The following is an 11,997-nucleotide window of genomic DNA, read 5'->3' as shown; positions in this document are numbered from 1 at the left end:
TAAAAAGAGAAATAAAACAGGAAAGCAACCATGAAGAGTCAGAGGAGTGTGTGAAATTTTAAATGATGTCACCAGGAAAGGATTCATCAAAGGTGACTTTGAAAAAAACTGGGGAAGGAAGTGGGAAGATTAGCCATGTAGAAATTTGGAGGAAGGATGTGCCAGAGAGTAAAAAGCCACTGAAAAGCTAATGTGGTAGGAGTGTGTCTATCAAGTCAAGGGGCAGCGAGAAGGCCGGTGTGGCTGGAATGGAGCAAACAAGAAGCGTGGTAGGAGGGGAGGCCACAGAAATAACTGGTGCCAGATCAGGTAGTGCTCTGTAGGTCACAGTAAGGCTTTGTCTCTGGGTGCGCTGGGAAGCTGCTGGAGCATCCTGGGCAGAGGAATGATTGGATCTGAGTTATACTCTAAAATGATTACTCTGGCTGCTTTGCTCAAAACAGTTTGGGGGAGAAGTGCAGGAATAGATGAGAGTAAACCAGTGAGGAGGCCATTGTAATGAGACAGGTGAGAGACCAGGGGCCTGAGCAGAGTGGTGACAGCAGAGGGTGAGCAGTGATGCAAGTGAGATAGCCAATTTCTACTGGAGGACAAAAGGAATGTTATCAGGATGGAGGAAGTGACAGCCTGAGACTTAAAGGAGAAGCAGGAATCAGCCAAGTTTTAGGCCAGGGAAATCAGGTCCACAGTGGTGGGCACAGCCCCCGGGTTAGAAGTCAGAGATACATTGGGGTTCAGGAAATTAATGGATCAGCAGCTTCCTCCAAAGGTACACACAATTGAAATAAATCTTAAAGGAAAAAAAGGAAAGAAAGAAAAGAAGGAAGGAAGAAAGGAAGGAAGAAAAGAAGAGAAAAGAAAAAACCCTGATATCCAGACTCACTGTATGCTCCAACCACTCCCCAACCTACTTCTCTCGGTTAGAGAAGACCCAGCAACAAGATTTAACTTCTGTTCAGTCATTAAAGTAATATATAAACAGGGTTCCTAGAGAAAAAGAAAACGTTTCTTAGTGGCAGCTATTGTTTAGATTCCTGGGCTAAAATTCTAGGACTAGATCCCTCAGTGAAATCATCTGAGACAGTCATCTGGCCAGAGTATAAAGGCCAGCACCCCAACTACTAGGAAAGTGCCCAAGTGTCTTGAACTCGAATGTAGTTGGAGACTAGTGTCTCTCCTCAAAAGTTTCTAAGAGAAAATAATTTTAACCCAGACACACCACTTACAGCTCGCTCATAAGTCTGTCTATTTGGCCATGAAATAACCATGAAAAGGAGAAAAGCAACCTCTCCCCACTCACCTAGTTAGGAACGTTCTCTGAGCCAGGTGAACAGAGAAATTGTAGATTTCCTTCACTGTACAAGGAAATCTTTGTACCTATTGGGACCGGGAGAAATTGGCCTGTTGGGAAACAAACAGGAGATGCTTCTGTTTGCAGGCACACTTCCTGAGCTTACCTGTAAGGTGTTCCCTTACTGCTTACCCCTGGTCTCTGCCAGGTGAAGTGAGTGTGAGAAGGTAAGGCTTGTCTTTTTAGAGTTTGCACTGTTTGACGTTGGAAGAGCTGTTATGTTTTAAGGTTTCGCCTCCATTTCTTTGCTCTCTGCCCTCTTCTACCCCGTACACTTATTTTCCCCACTTTTTTTTTTTCCTGCAGGGAACTTTGAATCCCAACTTCAAAAGAAACCTACAATGAAACCTGGCTGATGTTTAACAGACCTGCCACTGCAGGGGCCCAGCCCAACCAACCATTCCTCTGGCTTAACAGCCACAGAGGGTAAGTGAGTGAAGCACAGCTAATCCCCTGCGTCCAGGTCTGTGCAGCACTGGGCTCTCCACTTGTTCCCTTGGTGTCACGTGCATTGCTCTCCTGCCCCAGGAAACATACCCCACAGTGTATAACTGTAGACATCACTCTCACCATGCCCCAGCAGGGCCCCTCCCAGTCCACATCTTGAGGACCATTTTTAGAGGGAAGTGGGCCATGGCCCAGCATAGCTACATACAGCTGTCCCCTGCCCTCAAACGCCCCAGCAGCAAAATGCAAGGAGTGAAGCAAAGAAGAGACAGTGAGTCACCGACACATAGAGACGTTAGCCCATCACAGGCTTCAGAAAACAAGTGCAGGGCACCCCCGTCTGCTTCACAGTGTGACCTGACACTCGGTGATGGATGGCTTGCTTAAGCTATGCTCAGCCATCTCAGCCATTTGTTTTTATTTCCCCTGCATGATAACAATATTATGAAATCTGACACACAGAAACCAAAACAGAGGCAAGCCCACAGTTCCAGGTTCCATTGGGCACTAGGCTCAACTCTGATGGGAAAAGGAGAAGAAGAATAAGGGATGGAAAGCAGTTTCAGCAGCAAAGAACCCGTCATCTCTGATATCGATTTAGATAGAAAAAGAACAGAAACAATTCATGACCAAAAAGAAGCTGAAGTCTGCAAGGCTCAGGGGAGCCAAGTTTCCTAAGGGCAGAGAGAACCCCTTGGCTTGGCTCCCTAGGAAAGTGATGGTGAACCTTTTGAGCTCGGCGTGTCAGCATTTTGAAAAACCCTAACTTAACTCTGGTGCCGTGTCACATATAGAAATTTTTTGATATTTGCAACCATAGTAAAACAAAGACTTATATTTTTGATATTTATTTTATATATTTAAATGCCATTTAACAAAGAAAAATCAACCAAAAAATTGAGTTTGCGTGTCACCTCTGACACGCGTGTCATAGGTTCGCCATCACTGGAATAGATGGTACTAATACTATAACAAGCTGTTGGATATTATTGTGGATTCAAAAGAACATAAGGTCCTCTTTTATAAAGAAACAACTAGAATGTGATAGAAAAGAAAAGAAAAGAAAAGAAAAGAAAAGGGGAACTAACGCTAGTATAAGGAAAAGCACTCGTTGTTTTACAGGAAGTAGTACCACTCTATTTTATATACAATTTAAATAACTTTCCAAAATCATATTCTATTACATAAATGGCAAAGAAAAGATTCATTAAAGTCAGAAATAACAGCATCAAATATCGGTGTAACATGGACAGTCTCTAAGAAGTTAAAACAGCATGGTAACTTAACCATTTAAAAAAATAAATACGTATAATCTATCAGTCGAATAAGCTCTATATTGTAAGTCTGAACTTTAACTTAAAATGTCTGTTGGGCATTTAATAATAATAATGATAATAATCTGTTCTGTAGAGAATGATATTAACCTATGGAAATTGTAAGAAGAAAGACACATTAGGACTAATGAGTATGGACATCAGCTCCTGATTTAGGGAGTGTGGTACTACATGCCTATGGTTTAATCAAAGTTGCTGAAAAATTCTCAAATGATTTTCATGAAACAAAAACTTCTTTACAATAAGGAAATGAAGAACATTAGAATGTAAGCTCCATTAAGACAGGATTATTTGTGTTTTGTTCACTGCTACAGTCCCAATGCCCCCAACATTATAGTAGGCACACAATAAATATTTGCTGCACGAATTGGAGATGTCAAAGGTTAAAGTAAGACAAAAGGCCAAAAACATTAATTAATAAAGAATGCCCCTCCTTAAGACAGAATCTACAGGGAAGTGTACTTAGAATCTTCTGTTCCAAATTGGCCTATGGTAGTAATCTATAACATATAAATATCTACAGTAACTCTAAGAAATAACTCTAAGACTTAAGAATGACTATATTAGATACAATTTATCTAGTAAATTTTAAATAAGTAGCTAGTAAATAAATAGGTAAAAATGAAAAGAAAATAACAGCAAAAAGACATCATCCTGCCTTGTACATCCAGATTGTACCACTGTTTTTTCATAGGTGCATCTCACTGGTTTACTTTACTTTTTTAAATCCTGGTAAAATATACCTAGCATAAAATTTTCCCTATTAACCATTTTTAAGCGTATAGTTCAGCAGCATCAAATACATTCACACTGCTGTGCAACCATGAACACTGTCCATTCTCCAGAATGTTTCATCATCTCAAACTCAAATTCCATACCTATTAAACAATAATGTCCCCATTGTTCCCTTCCCCCTGGCCCTAGGTCAGCCGTGGGCAAACTACGGCCCGCGGGCTGGATCCGGCCCGTTTGGAATGAATAAAACTAAAAAAAAAAAAGCCCGTACCCTTTTATGTAATGATGTTTACTTTGAATTTATATTAGTTCACACAAACACTCCATCCATGCTTTTGTTCCGGCCCTCCGGTCCAGTTTAAGAACCCATTGTGGCCCTCGAGTCAAAAAGTTTGCCCACCCCTGTTCCAGAGGCTTCTAGAGGCTGGAGCAATGTGCATGGCATGCTAAAGAAAGACTCTCCAAGATGTTCACTGGTGAGTGGCACCTTACATAGCAGTCTTTGCAGATGTAATTAGGGATCTTGCCATAAGGAGATGATCCAGGATTATCTGGAGGGGTCCCCAATGTTATCACAAGTATTCTTATAGGAGGGAAGCCGTGGGAGATTTGAAACACACACACAGAGACCAGATGTCTACAGAAGCAGACATTGGAGTGATGTGGCCAGAAGCCAAGGAACACCAGTAGTGACCAGAAGCTGGAAGAAGCAAGGAACAGGTTCTCCCTGAGAGCCTCTGGAGGAAACACAGTGCTGCCAAAACCTTGATTTGGGCCCAGTAAAACTGATTTTGAATTGCTGGCCTCCAGAACTATGATTGAGTGCATTTCTGCTGTTTTAAGCCACAAGATTTGTGGCAATTTGTTACAGCAGGCACAGAAAACCAATACACATGTGCTAACTGAACTCTAATACCCTTTTATTCAGCAAACACTTCCCAAGGGTTTGGTATGTTCCAGGAACAAGGGATCAGAAATGAGTCAAGCTGCCTGGAGTGAGGCAGAGATCTGGGTGGGAGATAGAGAGCAGACTTGAAGAGAAGGGGCCCAAGCTGAATTTCCATTGACACCACTGCACTGTGACAGAATCATCGCTGGTGTCTGCATTAGCAATCTGGGCGTGAAACCTCACTCTGCTGCCCAATACTGTGTGACTTGGGTTAAGTCATTTACTTCCATAAAAGTGCACTTATTTCACCTGTCAAATAAGTATGGTAACAACTACCTCACAGAGATTAAGGTTCTTGAGTGAAATAATAATAATTAGGTCCTGACATGGGGACGGTGCTCAGAGCACATTGGGGTGTGACTATCCACACCCACAGGGGATGACTGAAGTCTCCACATGTGTAATTGGAGAAGACAAAGAAACCTTCCCACACTCAAGTGCCATTGAACTGGAACACTCAACCATTAGTAATGTATTTCCTCTTCAAGTTCCTTTTTGAGATCCAAAGTCCTGGGAGATGTTATGCTTTCTGCCATTAGCTCCTAAGAGTGAAAATGTAGGAGCTGCTCTCCCAACCAGCAACCCAAAGCCACCAGGCACTTTGGATGAGCCACACAATGAATGATGAAGACAGGGTGGAAGGGCAGAGACAGACTGAAGGCAAACACTGCCTGTGCAGTGTCACTGGTCGCTGGTGGTTACGGCTGGGTTAGGGTCTCTGGACTATAATGCTGTAGATAGAGGTGTCAAGTAGACAGTTCCTCAAGGAGAAATTCAGTTTTCTTATCACTTTGTTTGCCTGTGGTGGCCAAGAAAGTTAAATGTGTTTGAATGTCATGGGCTAAGCGTCAAGGTGATGGCAGAAAAGGGAAGCGAGGGCCCTGGCCCCAGCTGGAAGCCTCCCCATCTGGACGGACATGGATGACAGGCAGGATAAGGGGAGGAAGCGTTCTGCTTTCTGCTTGTAAATGCTTTTAGAGGCTGAGAAACCTCAGGAGCCTCTCAGCCAAGGAGATAATATTCCCCAGCCACAGACTGTTCCCATCATGCTTGCATTACATTTCAGCCACATGGAAATCTTCATGCAATGTGCGCCATAGCCACACGCTTTCACATGCAACACACATCCCCAGCCTGCATGTTCATTGCTGTGGCACCCATGCAGGGTCCTAGAAAACCTTACACAGAGGGAGGGACATTTGTCCAAGTGGGTCTTGGAGCGGTGACATTTCTACATGGTGATCCATGTGCGACTGTGCTCTCTAGCCTAGGGTAAATCGAAGGCACAGGGCTTTCCAGACTTATAGTCCAGGTCTCTGCAGCTGAGCTCTGGAGCTAGAGAAGGTGTTATGGTTACTTAGGCACAGGCAGCAGGTCGTTCACTAGGTGAATGGGGGATCAAGACTCAAGCTGAAAGCCCAGCTCTCAGGAATCTTTCCTGACTCCAGGGAGGCATCACTGAGGGAAGAGGCTGATGGAAAGAATCACCTGAACACAGAAGGATGCGCCTGTCTAGTTCACAGACTCCACTCTCCCACGTGCAAACTGGCTGAGATGCAAAGGCCTTCTGATAGAGCAAGACCAGACGTGCATTAGGAAAGGCAAACCCGTGGCAAATATTCACTACACCCCCCAGATGTTCACCGTGGGCATCATTAATCAATCATAACAGTCTTTCCAATCTGGCCCACTTACAGCCTCGGAATCCTTCTTAACACAGTGCTTCAAGCAGCTGAAGAGGCGCTATCTGTGGTGCCATGCCAGCCCCTGATCTCATAGCCTCCCCATTCTGCTCACGCACTGGAGTTGCTTGCCAAGCTGCAGCCGTTCTTGAGGCTGGAATCTGCCTTGGCCCAGTCCCTTCTGGGTGACTTCAACAGGTCCTTTCTTAACACCACCTGGTTCTGAACCCTTCATCTGAGTTGCGCAACCCCATCTCAGCCTGTCATGCCGCTCATTAAAATTCTGCATCTGCCCCAGTTATGTTGGCTGCCTGATGTGTCAGGCCCCGTGTGAGTGACACCTGCTTGTCACCCACAAAAGATGAGGCCCCTTGTTTACAAAATTCCAGTGTGAATGGGGGCCCACAGCTCCATCCAGGCAGAAAATACAATTAGTCAACTCCTCAAGTCAGAGTTCTGTCTGACTGTCTCACTGTTTTGTCCCAAGTCACACAAAACAGTCCAGCCAGATGTCACCCGGCCTCCTGTGCCCACGTGGACCCTGGCTAGGGAGCTGTAGCCTTGGAACTGTAGCATTTTCGCTAGACTTGTTTTTTCTCCCTCAACTATCTTTCTTGACCTCTAGCTGGCTTTTCTACTTATTGGTGACCTGCTGGAGTGGCTCTGCTGTATCAGAGAGAAATTTTAATGTTATTCCCTTTAAAGTTTGTCAAATTTTCATAGGGAATTATATATCAATTATATCTAGAACATATTATTGAAATTATATATTTATATTTAAAATATATTTAAATGTATTTTTTCCAGAACTATTATCTGCCCCTTTGAAAGTAGTTTTTTGTTTTAGAGTAGTGGTTCTCAACCTTCTGGCCCTTTCAATACAGTTCCTCATGTTGTGACCCAACCATAAAATTATTTTCGTTGCTACTTCATAACTGTAATGTTGCTACTGTTACGAATCGTAATGTAAATATCTGATATGCAGGATGGTCTTAGGCGACCCCTGTGAAAGGGTCGTTCGACCGCCAAAGGGGTCGCGACCCACAGGTCGAGAACCGCTGCTCTAGGGTCTAACTGCTTTCTAGTGGGCCTCCATGAAATAAAGCTAGCAGACACCAAACACACATAGAACGGAAAGAAAACAAACTTATTCTAAGAAGAAAGTAAATGTGACTTAAGCAGCCCTGGCTTCTGATTCCATTTGTACAAGCCCCATTCTGATACACAAAGGCAGACACTGTTCTGAGAGGTTCACATATTCAAATCGCCTGAACTTCACACCACCGCTATGAGACAGGGGCAATCCGTGTGCCCGTCTGTGTGTGAGGAGGACAAGTGGGGGTGGGAGGGGCAGGCACCGTGCAGGTCACACAGGAGAGGGATTGGCAGAGGCAGGTCAGCCCTAGAGAGACCCCCTTCACCACAGCACATGGGCAGAAATGTTGGGAAATTCTGAGGTAGATTTGCCACACTGGACAGGAGGATCCCACATAATGGTTTCTGTCTGAGGGTGGGATGGGGATCATTCTTGACTTGATTGAGATTAGAGGCGAGAGTGACTTGTCCAGTTAAAATCCCTCCACATATCAAATTAGAGCAGGACGCACAGCACTTTCCACTACAGGGGTTCTGAGGAGTTAGAGGCAACTTCATCCTTCCCTCCTAACAGATTTGAACATTTGCAAAAATCCTGCTTCTTGGGCCGGAAATGGGGGGCGCTGTTTATGATATCACAGAAGGGAGGTCTGTGGTATGCATCACACTGATCCCACTCTTTTCATCACAAGAATGTCCTAGTTTTATTTATTTTATATTTACTCTCTCCTGGAGGTCATCAGAGATGCAATAGGATTCAAAACATGGTGCCTTTGCATGTCCCAGGCCATTGGAATCCTCTCACTCAAGTACTCCCATTTGAACTGGCTTGGAAATGCCCACCTGCCTCACTCGACATTAAAGAAGGGCAGGCAATTGCCCTACCATACAGGCAGGTCATTCAGCCGTGAGCTGTCCCTTCTGATTCTGTGGGCAATTTTTCTCTAGTCTCTGAGTCAGGTCCTTCCTTTCAATCCCCCCCCCCCCGCCCCACCTCTCACCTTTCTTAAAGACTTGGGTTTCAAATTTACTCACTAGCCATGTCGCAGGGAGAAAGTTACAGGACCTCTCTTTTCTTTTCTTTTCTTTTCTTTTCCTTTATAGTCAATGGGAAGAAGATATTAGTGTGTGTGAATCTCTGATGGTTTGCAGGAAGTGGGTCCTCCATTTACAGAGTTCCTTTTTCTTATAGATTGAGGAGGATAAGGAACATATTCTTACTACTGGCTTTATATTTTTCTTGGCATTGTCCACTCATCAGGTCTGCTTTCACCTCAAGCCCTCTTCCCTCTGCCACCTGTCACCCTTGCAGCCTCCCCTCCTTCGTCAGCTAGTGTATGTCCAGGGAAACACAAATGATTCTAGTACTGGGACAAAATAGACCACTGGGAACGTGAATTATTGGACTGTAGTGAAGTTCAAATAAGAAAATACTGGTTTGCAAGTGTTCTTCTGAGCAGCTGCATGAGCTTGAGCAAACCACAAAATCCCTCAGCCTTCCATGAGAGGGTTGGCAGTCTGCAAAGTCCTTCTGAAGCCAGGATTCTGGAATGGTCTCTCCTCTCTTCTCCATTCTCCGATTGTTCTTCCTCTTCCTTTCATCTTTCCCTCTCTCCCTCAACTCCTCCCTCCATCTCTTTTTCTCTTCCTCTCTCCCTCCTCATTCCCCCATTCCCTCCCTCTCTGTTTCCTCCTTTTCTCTCCTGCACCCTCACTTGTGCCCGGCACTGTGAAATGAGATCATGCAGGTTGCAGTCCAGACTCCCAACAAGTCTGAATATTCTATGACTTCCATTAGGAAGTGTCTCAGTGCTAGTAGGATCTGCCAGGTGTGCCATGAAGGCATGCCCCAAACTGCATGCTTCTCTCTATCTCTTGGCTGCCACCCCCTCCCAGCCACCATCCTTTCTTCTATGCACTGACTTCCCGCCTGAGTTGCTGGCTTCCACTCTGGTTTGCACCAGTCATGTTTACCCACTGCAGTCAACTTGACTTGCCGAGTTGCAGGTTGATTAGATCCCTTCTTTCCCTTGCCCAAACTGAAGGCAGACTCTCTCCCCTGAATAAACCCAAACTCCTCCCTCTGCTTGCAACCCAACTCCTGCCTCCTTCCAATCTCACAGTTGAAGACAGTCAAGACCAATGAAGTAAGCATTCCTTTCAAGTTTAATCTATCAATATGAAAACCAATAAACCATTTGATGATGGCATTTGGTCAAACCAATGAAGAAGAACATATTTTAAAAATGATGAATACTAGGGAATATTCAAAACCAGATGAAATGTCAGAACCCTTGGAGAGGCGGTTACAAAAGATGAAAATAAGGAAGTACTTTTCTAGGATAGAAAAAAGAATTTTAGAACAGACTCATTAAATGGCACAGCTGGTGTTAGTACAATTGGCTTCGAGGAAATAAAAATGAAAAGACAGAGAGGAGAATTCATCCTGGTTAGGCCGAGGGTTGGTTTTGATCCTGATTATGAATTACAGCCAACACTCATTGTTTCAACTGTCACTAAACACTAGTCCCCGTTTGCAAGGGCAGTTGTCCCAAGCATCCCTCCTTTGAGAATTCGGTGCCTCATGCTGCAGATCTCAAGGCCAAGGTCCTATCGTTTTGTGGTTTCGCAGATGCCAGGCATTCAGGGACCAGAGCTGGAAGTCATTACATTCTCAAAATAGAGCTGATTGTGAAATCACAGGCCATCCTATTGTTCTAAGATTTTTCTAACATTGACTTAGTCAGTTGCATCTAAAAAAAATCATTCTTTGCACATGTTCTCAGGCTAAACTCCCTGTCCATATGAGATGAAATTTCCAAGCAGGCAGAAAATAGGCCCTTGGACAAGAAGGAAGGGCCAATGATCTAGAACAGTGGTTCTCAACTTTCTGGCCCTTTAAATACAGTTCCTCATGTTGTGACCCAACCATAAAATTATTTTTGTTGCTACTTCATAACTGTAATGTTGCTACTGTTATGAATCATAATATAAACATCTGATATGCAGGATGGTCTTAGGCGACCCCTGTGAAAGGGTCGTTCGACCGCCAAAGGGGTCGAGACCCACAGGTTGAGGACCACTGATCTAGAACCAAATCCCATCACTGCCACTCACCAGCTCTGGGACCTGACCCTCATTCCTCCTGTATGGGGATTGAGTATATTTATCAACAGGTAGGAGTAGGGACCCTTTTATCTTATTGTGTACAGGATCAAAATAAACAAAAGAATGGACAGGATAGAAGGTATGGAGGGGGAATAAGTAACAGCTGGACATGAGGCTTATGTAGAAGACCACATGGAATACAGGTTAGAAGTGAGGCAAAATTTGGATTTGAGTTTCCCAGCAGCCCATACAGAGAAAAGCAATAAAAGGTGAATAGTCTCCTATAGCTCTCCTGTGTTCCCTTACAAGTTCCACTCTAAGGCTGCCTTCCTGGCCCTGGGTCATTTCCACCCTATCCACCTGGATGCAGGGTAGGGGCAGATAGGAGAGGTCACTGCCATGGCCGTGGCAGGCTAGGCTCCTATGACTGGTGACTTCTGGTGTTTTAATCTAATGTGCTATGAAAGAAAGTAATATTGATGCTATGAAACTTTTCATAAAATTACAGGGTACTGGTGGGACTACTGTATGGTGCTCTAGGTGAAGTACAATTGATACAAGCATATCAAACCTGGTGCCTGCCCTCAGGAACTTGGAAATTTGTTTGTGGATCCAGGACAAGGTATACTTACTCAATATTATAGCCTTAATGTTTTTCTAGGTTGGGTTCTATGAGAAATGTAAATGGTTCATTTGGGTGATCCCAGAGAATACAAGTAGAGGAGGGGGAAGTGAGTCAGGGCCAATTAATCCTGCATTCCAGGATGGAAAGGGGAGTCACTAAAAAGTGTTGTAGGCAGAAAAGAAAGGAAGAAGGTCATAACAAGAGAGGATTACCATCCCCCAAGACTCTTCTCTATTGTACAATCAGTCATCCACTATTAGTAATAATATTCTACTATTAGTAATAATATTCATGAGTACAGAGATAGGAAAGAAAGCAAACACGGTATGGTGCCAGGGGACCATTGAGCTGAAAAGGTGAAGACAAATCAATTGGTCATGAGTTTTGGGTATGGGAATATGGTCAAAGAGACTAAGTTCTGTGAGTATTCACTGGCTGGGATACTCAGCTGTCTGTACCACATGAGCTCAGTGTCAGGGTCCTATTCCTTAGACCCTATTATCCCAAGCCCTGGACAAGACAATATTTAAATAAATTTCTTTGTGCTTATGTGTGCTAAAAGCAATCCTTGTTGGAATGAGTCATTAAGTGGGCTAATTCCTTCTTTATCATATAGAAAATGGATTTTTCTTTGTAAACATTTGGGGAGCAGGCTTTATGTCAGTTAGGTT

At 44.0% G+C, this 11,997-nt stretch overlaps 1 long non-coding RNA gene across 1 annotated transcript in view; it reads left to right on the top strand.

Moving 5' to 3' along the window:
- Nucleotides 1–7,970, top strand: part of LOC106726380 — a 23,182-nt gene extending 15,212 nt beyond the window's left edge. The window contains exon 4 of the long non-coding RNA XR_001362447.1: nucleotides 7,960–7,970. This is a non-coding gene — a long non-coding RNA (uncharacterized LOC106726380). The remainder of the gene's footprint in view (nucleotides 1–7,959) is intronic.
- The last annotated feature ends 4,027 nt before the right edge of the window (nucleotides 7,971–11,997 follow it).

This window comes from Myotis brandtii, unplaced genomic scaffold, assembly GCF_000412655.1.
Source record: "Myotis brandtii unplaced genomic scaffold, ASM41265v1 scaffold1063, whole genome shotgun sequence".
Classification (NCBI taxonomy): Eukaryota; Metazoa; Chordata; class Mammalia; order Chiroptera; family Vespertilionidae; genus Myotis; species Myotis brandtii.
The sequence above is the reverse complement of the archived record's forward strand: the minus strand, read 5'-3'. Positions and strand labels throughout refer to the sequence as shown.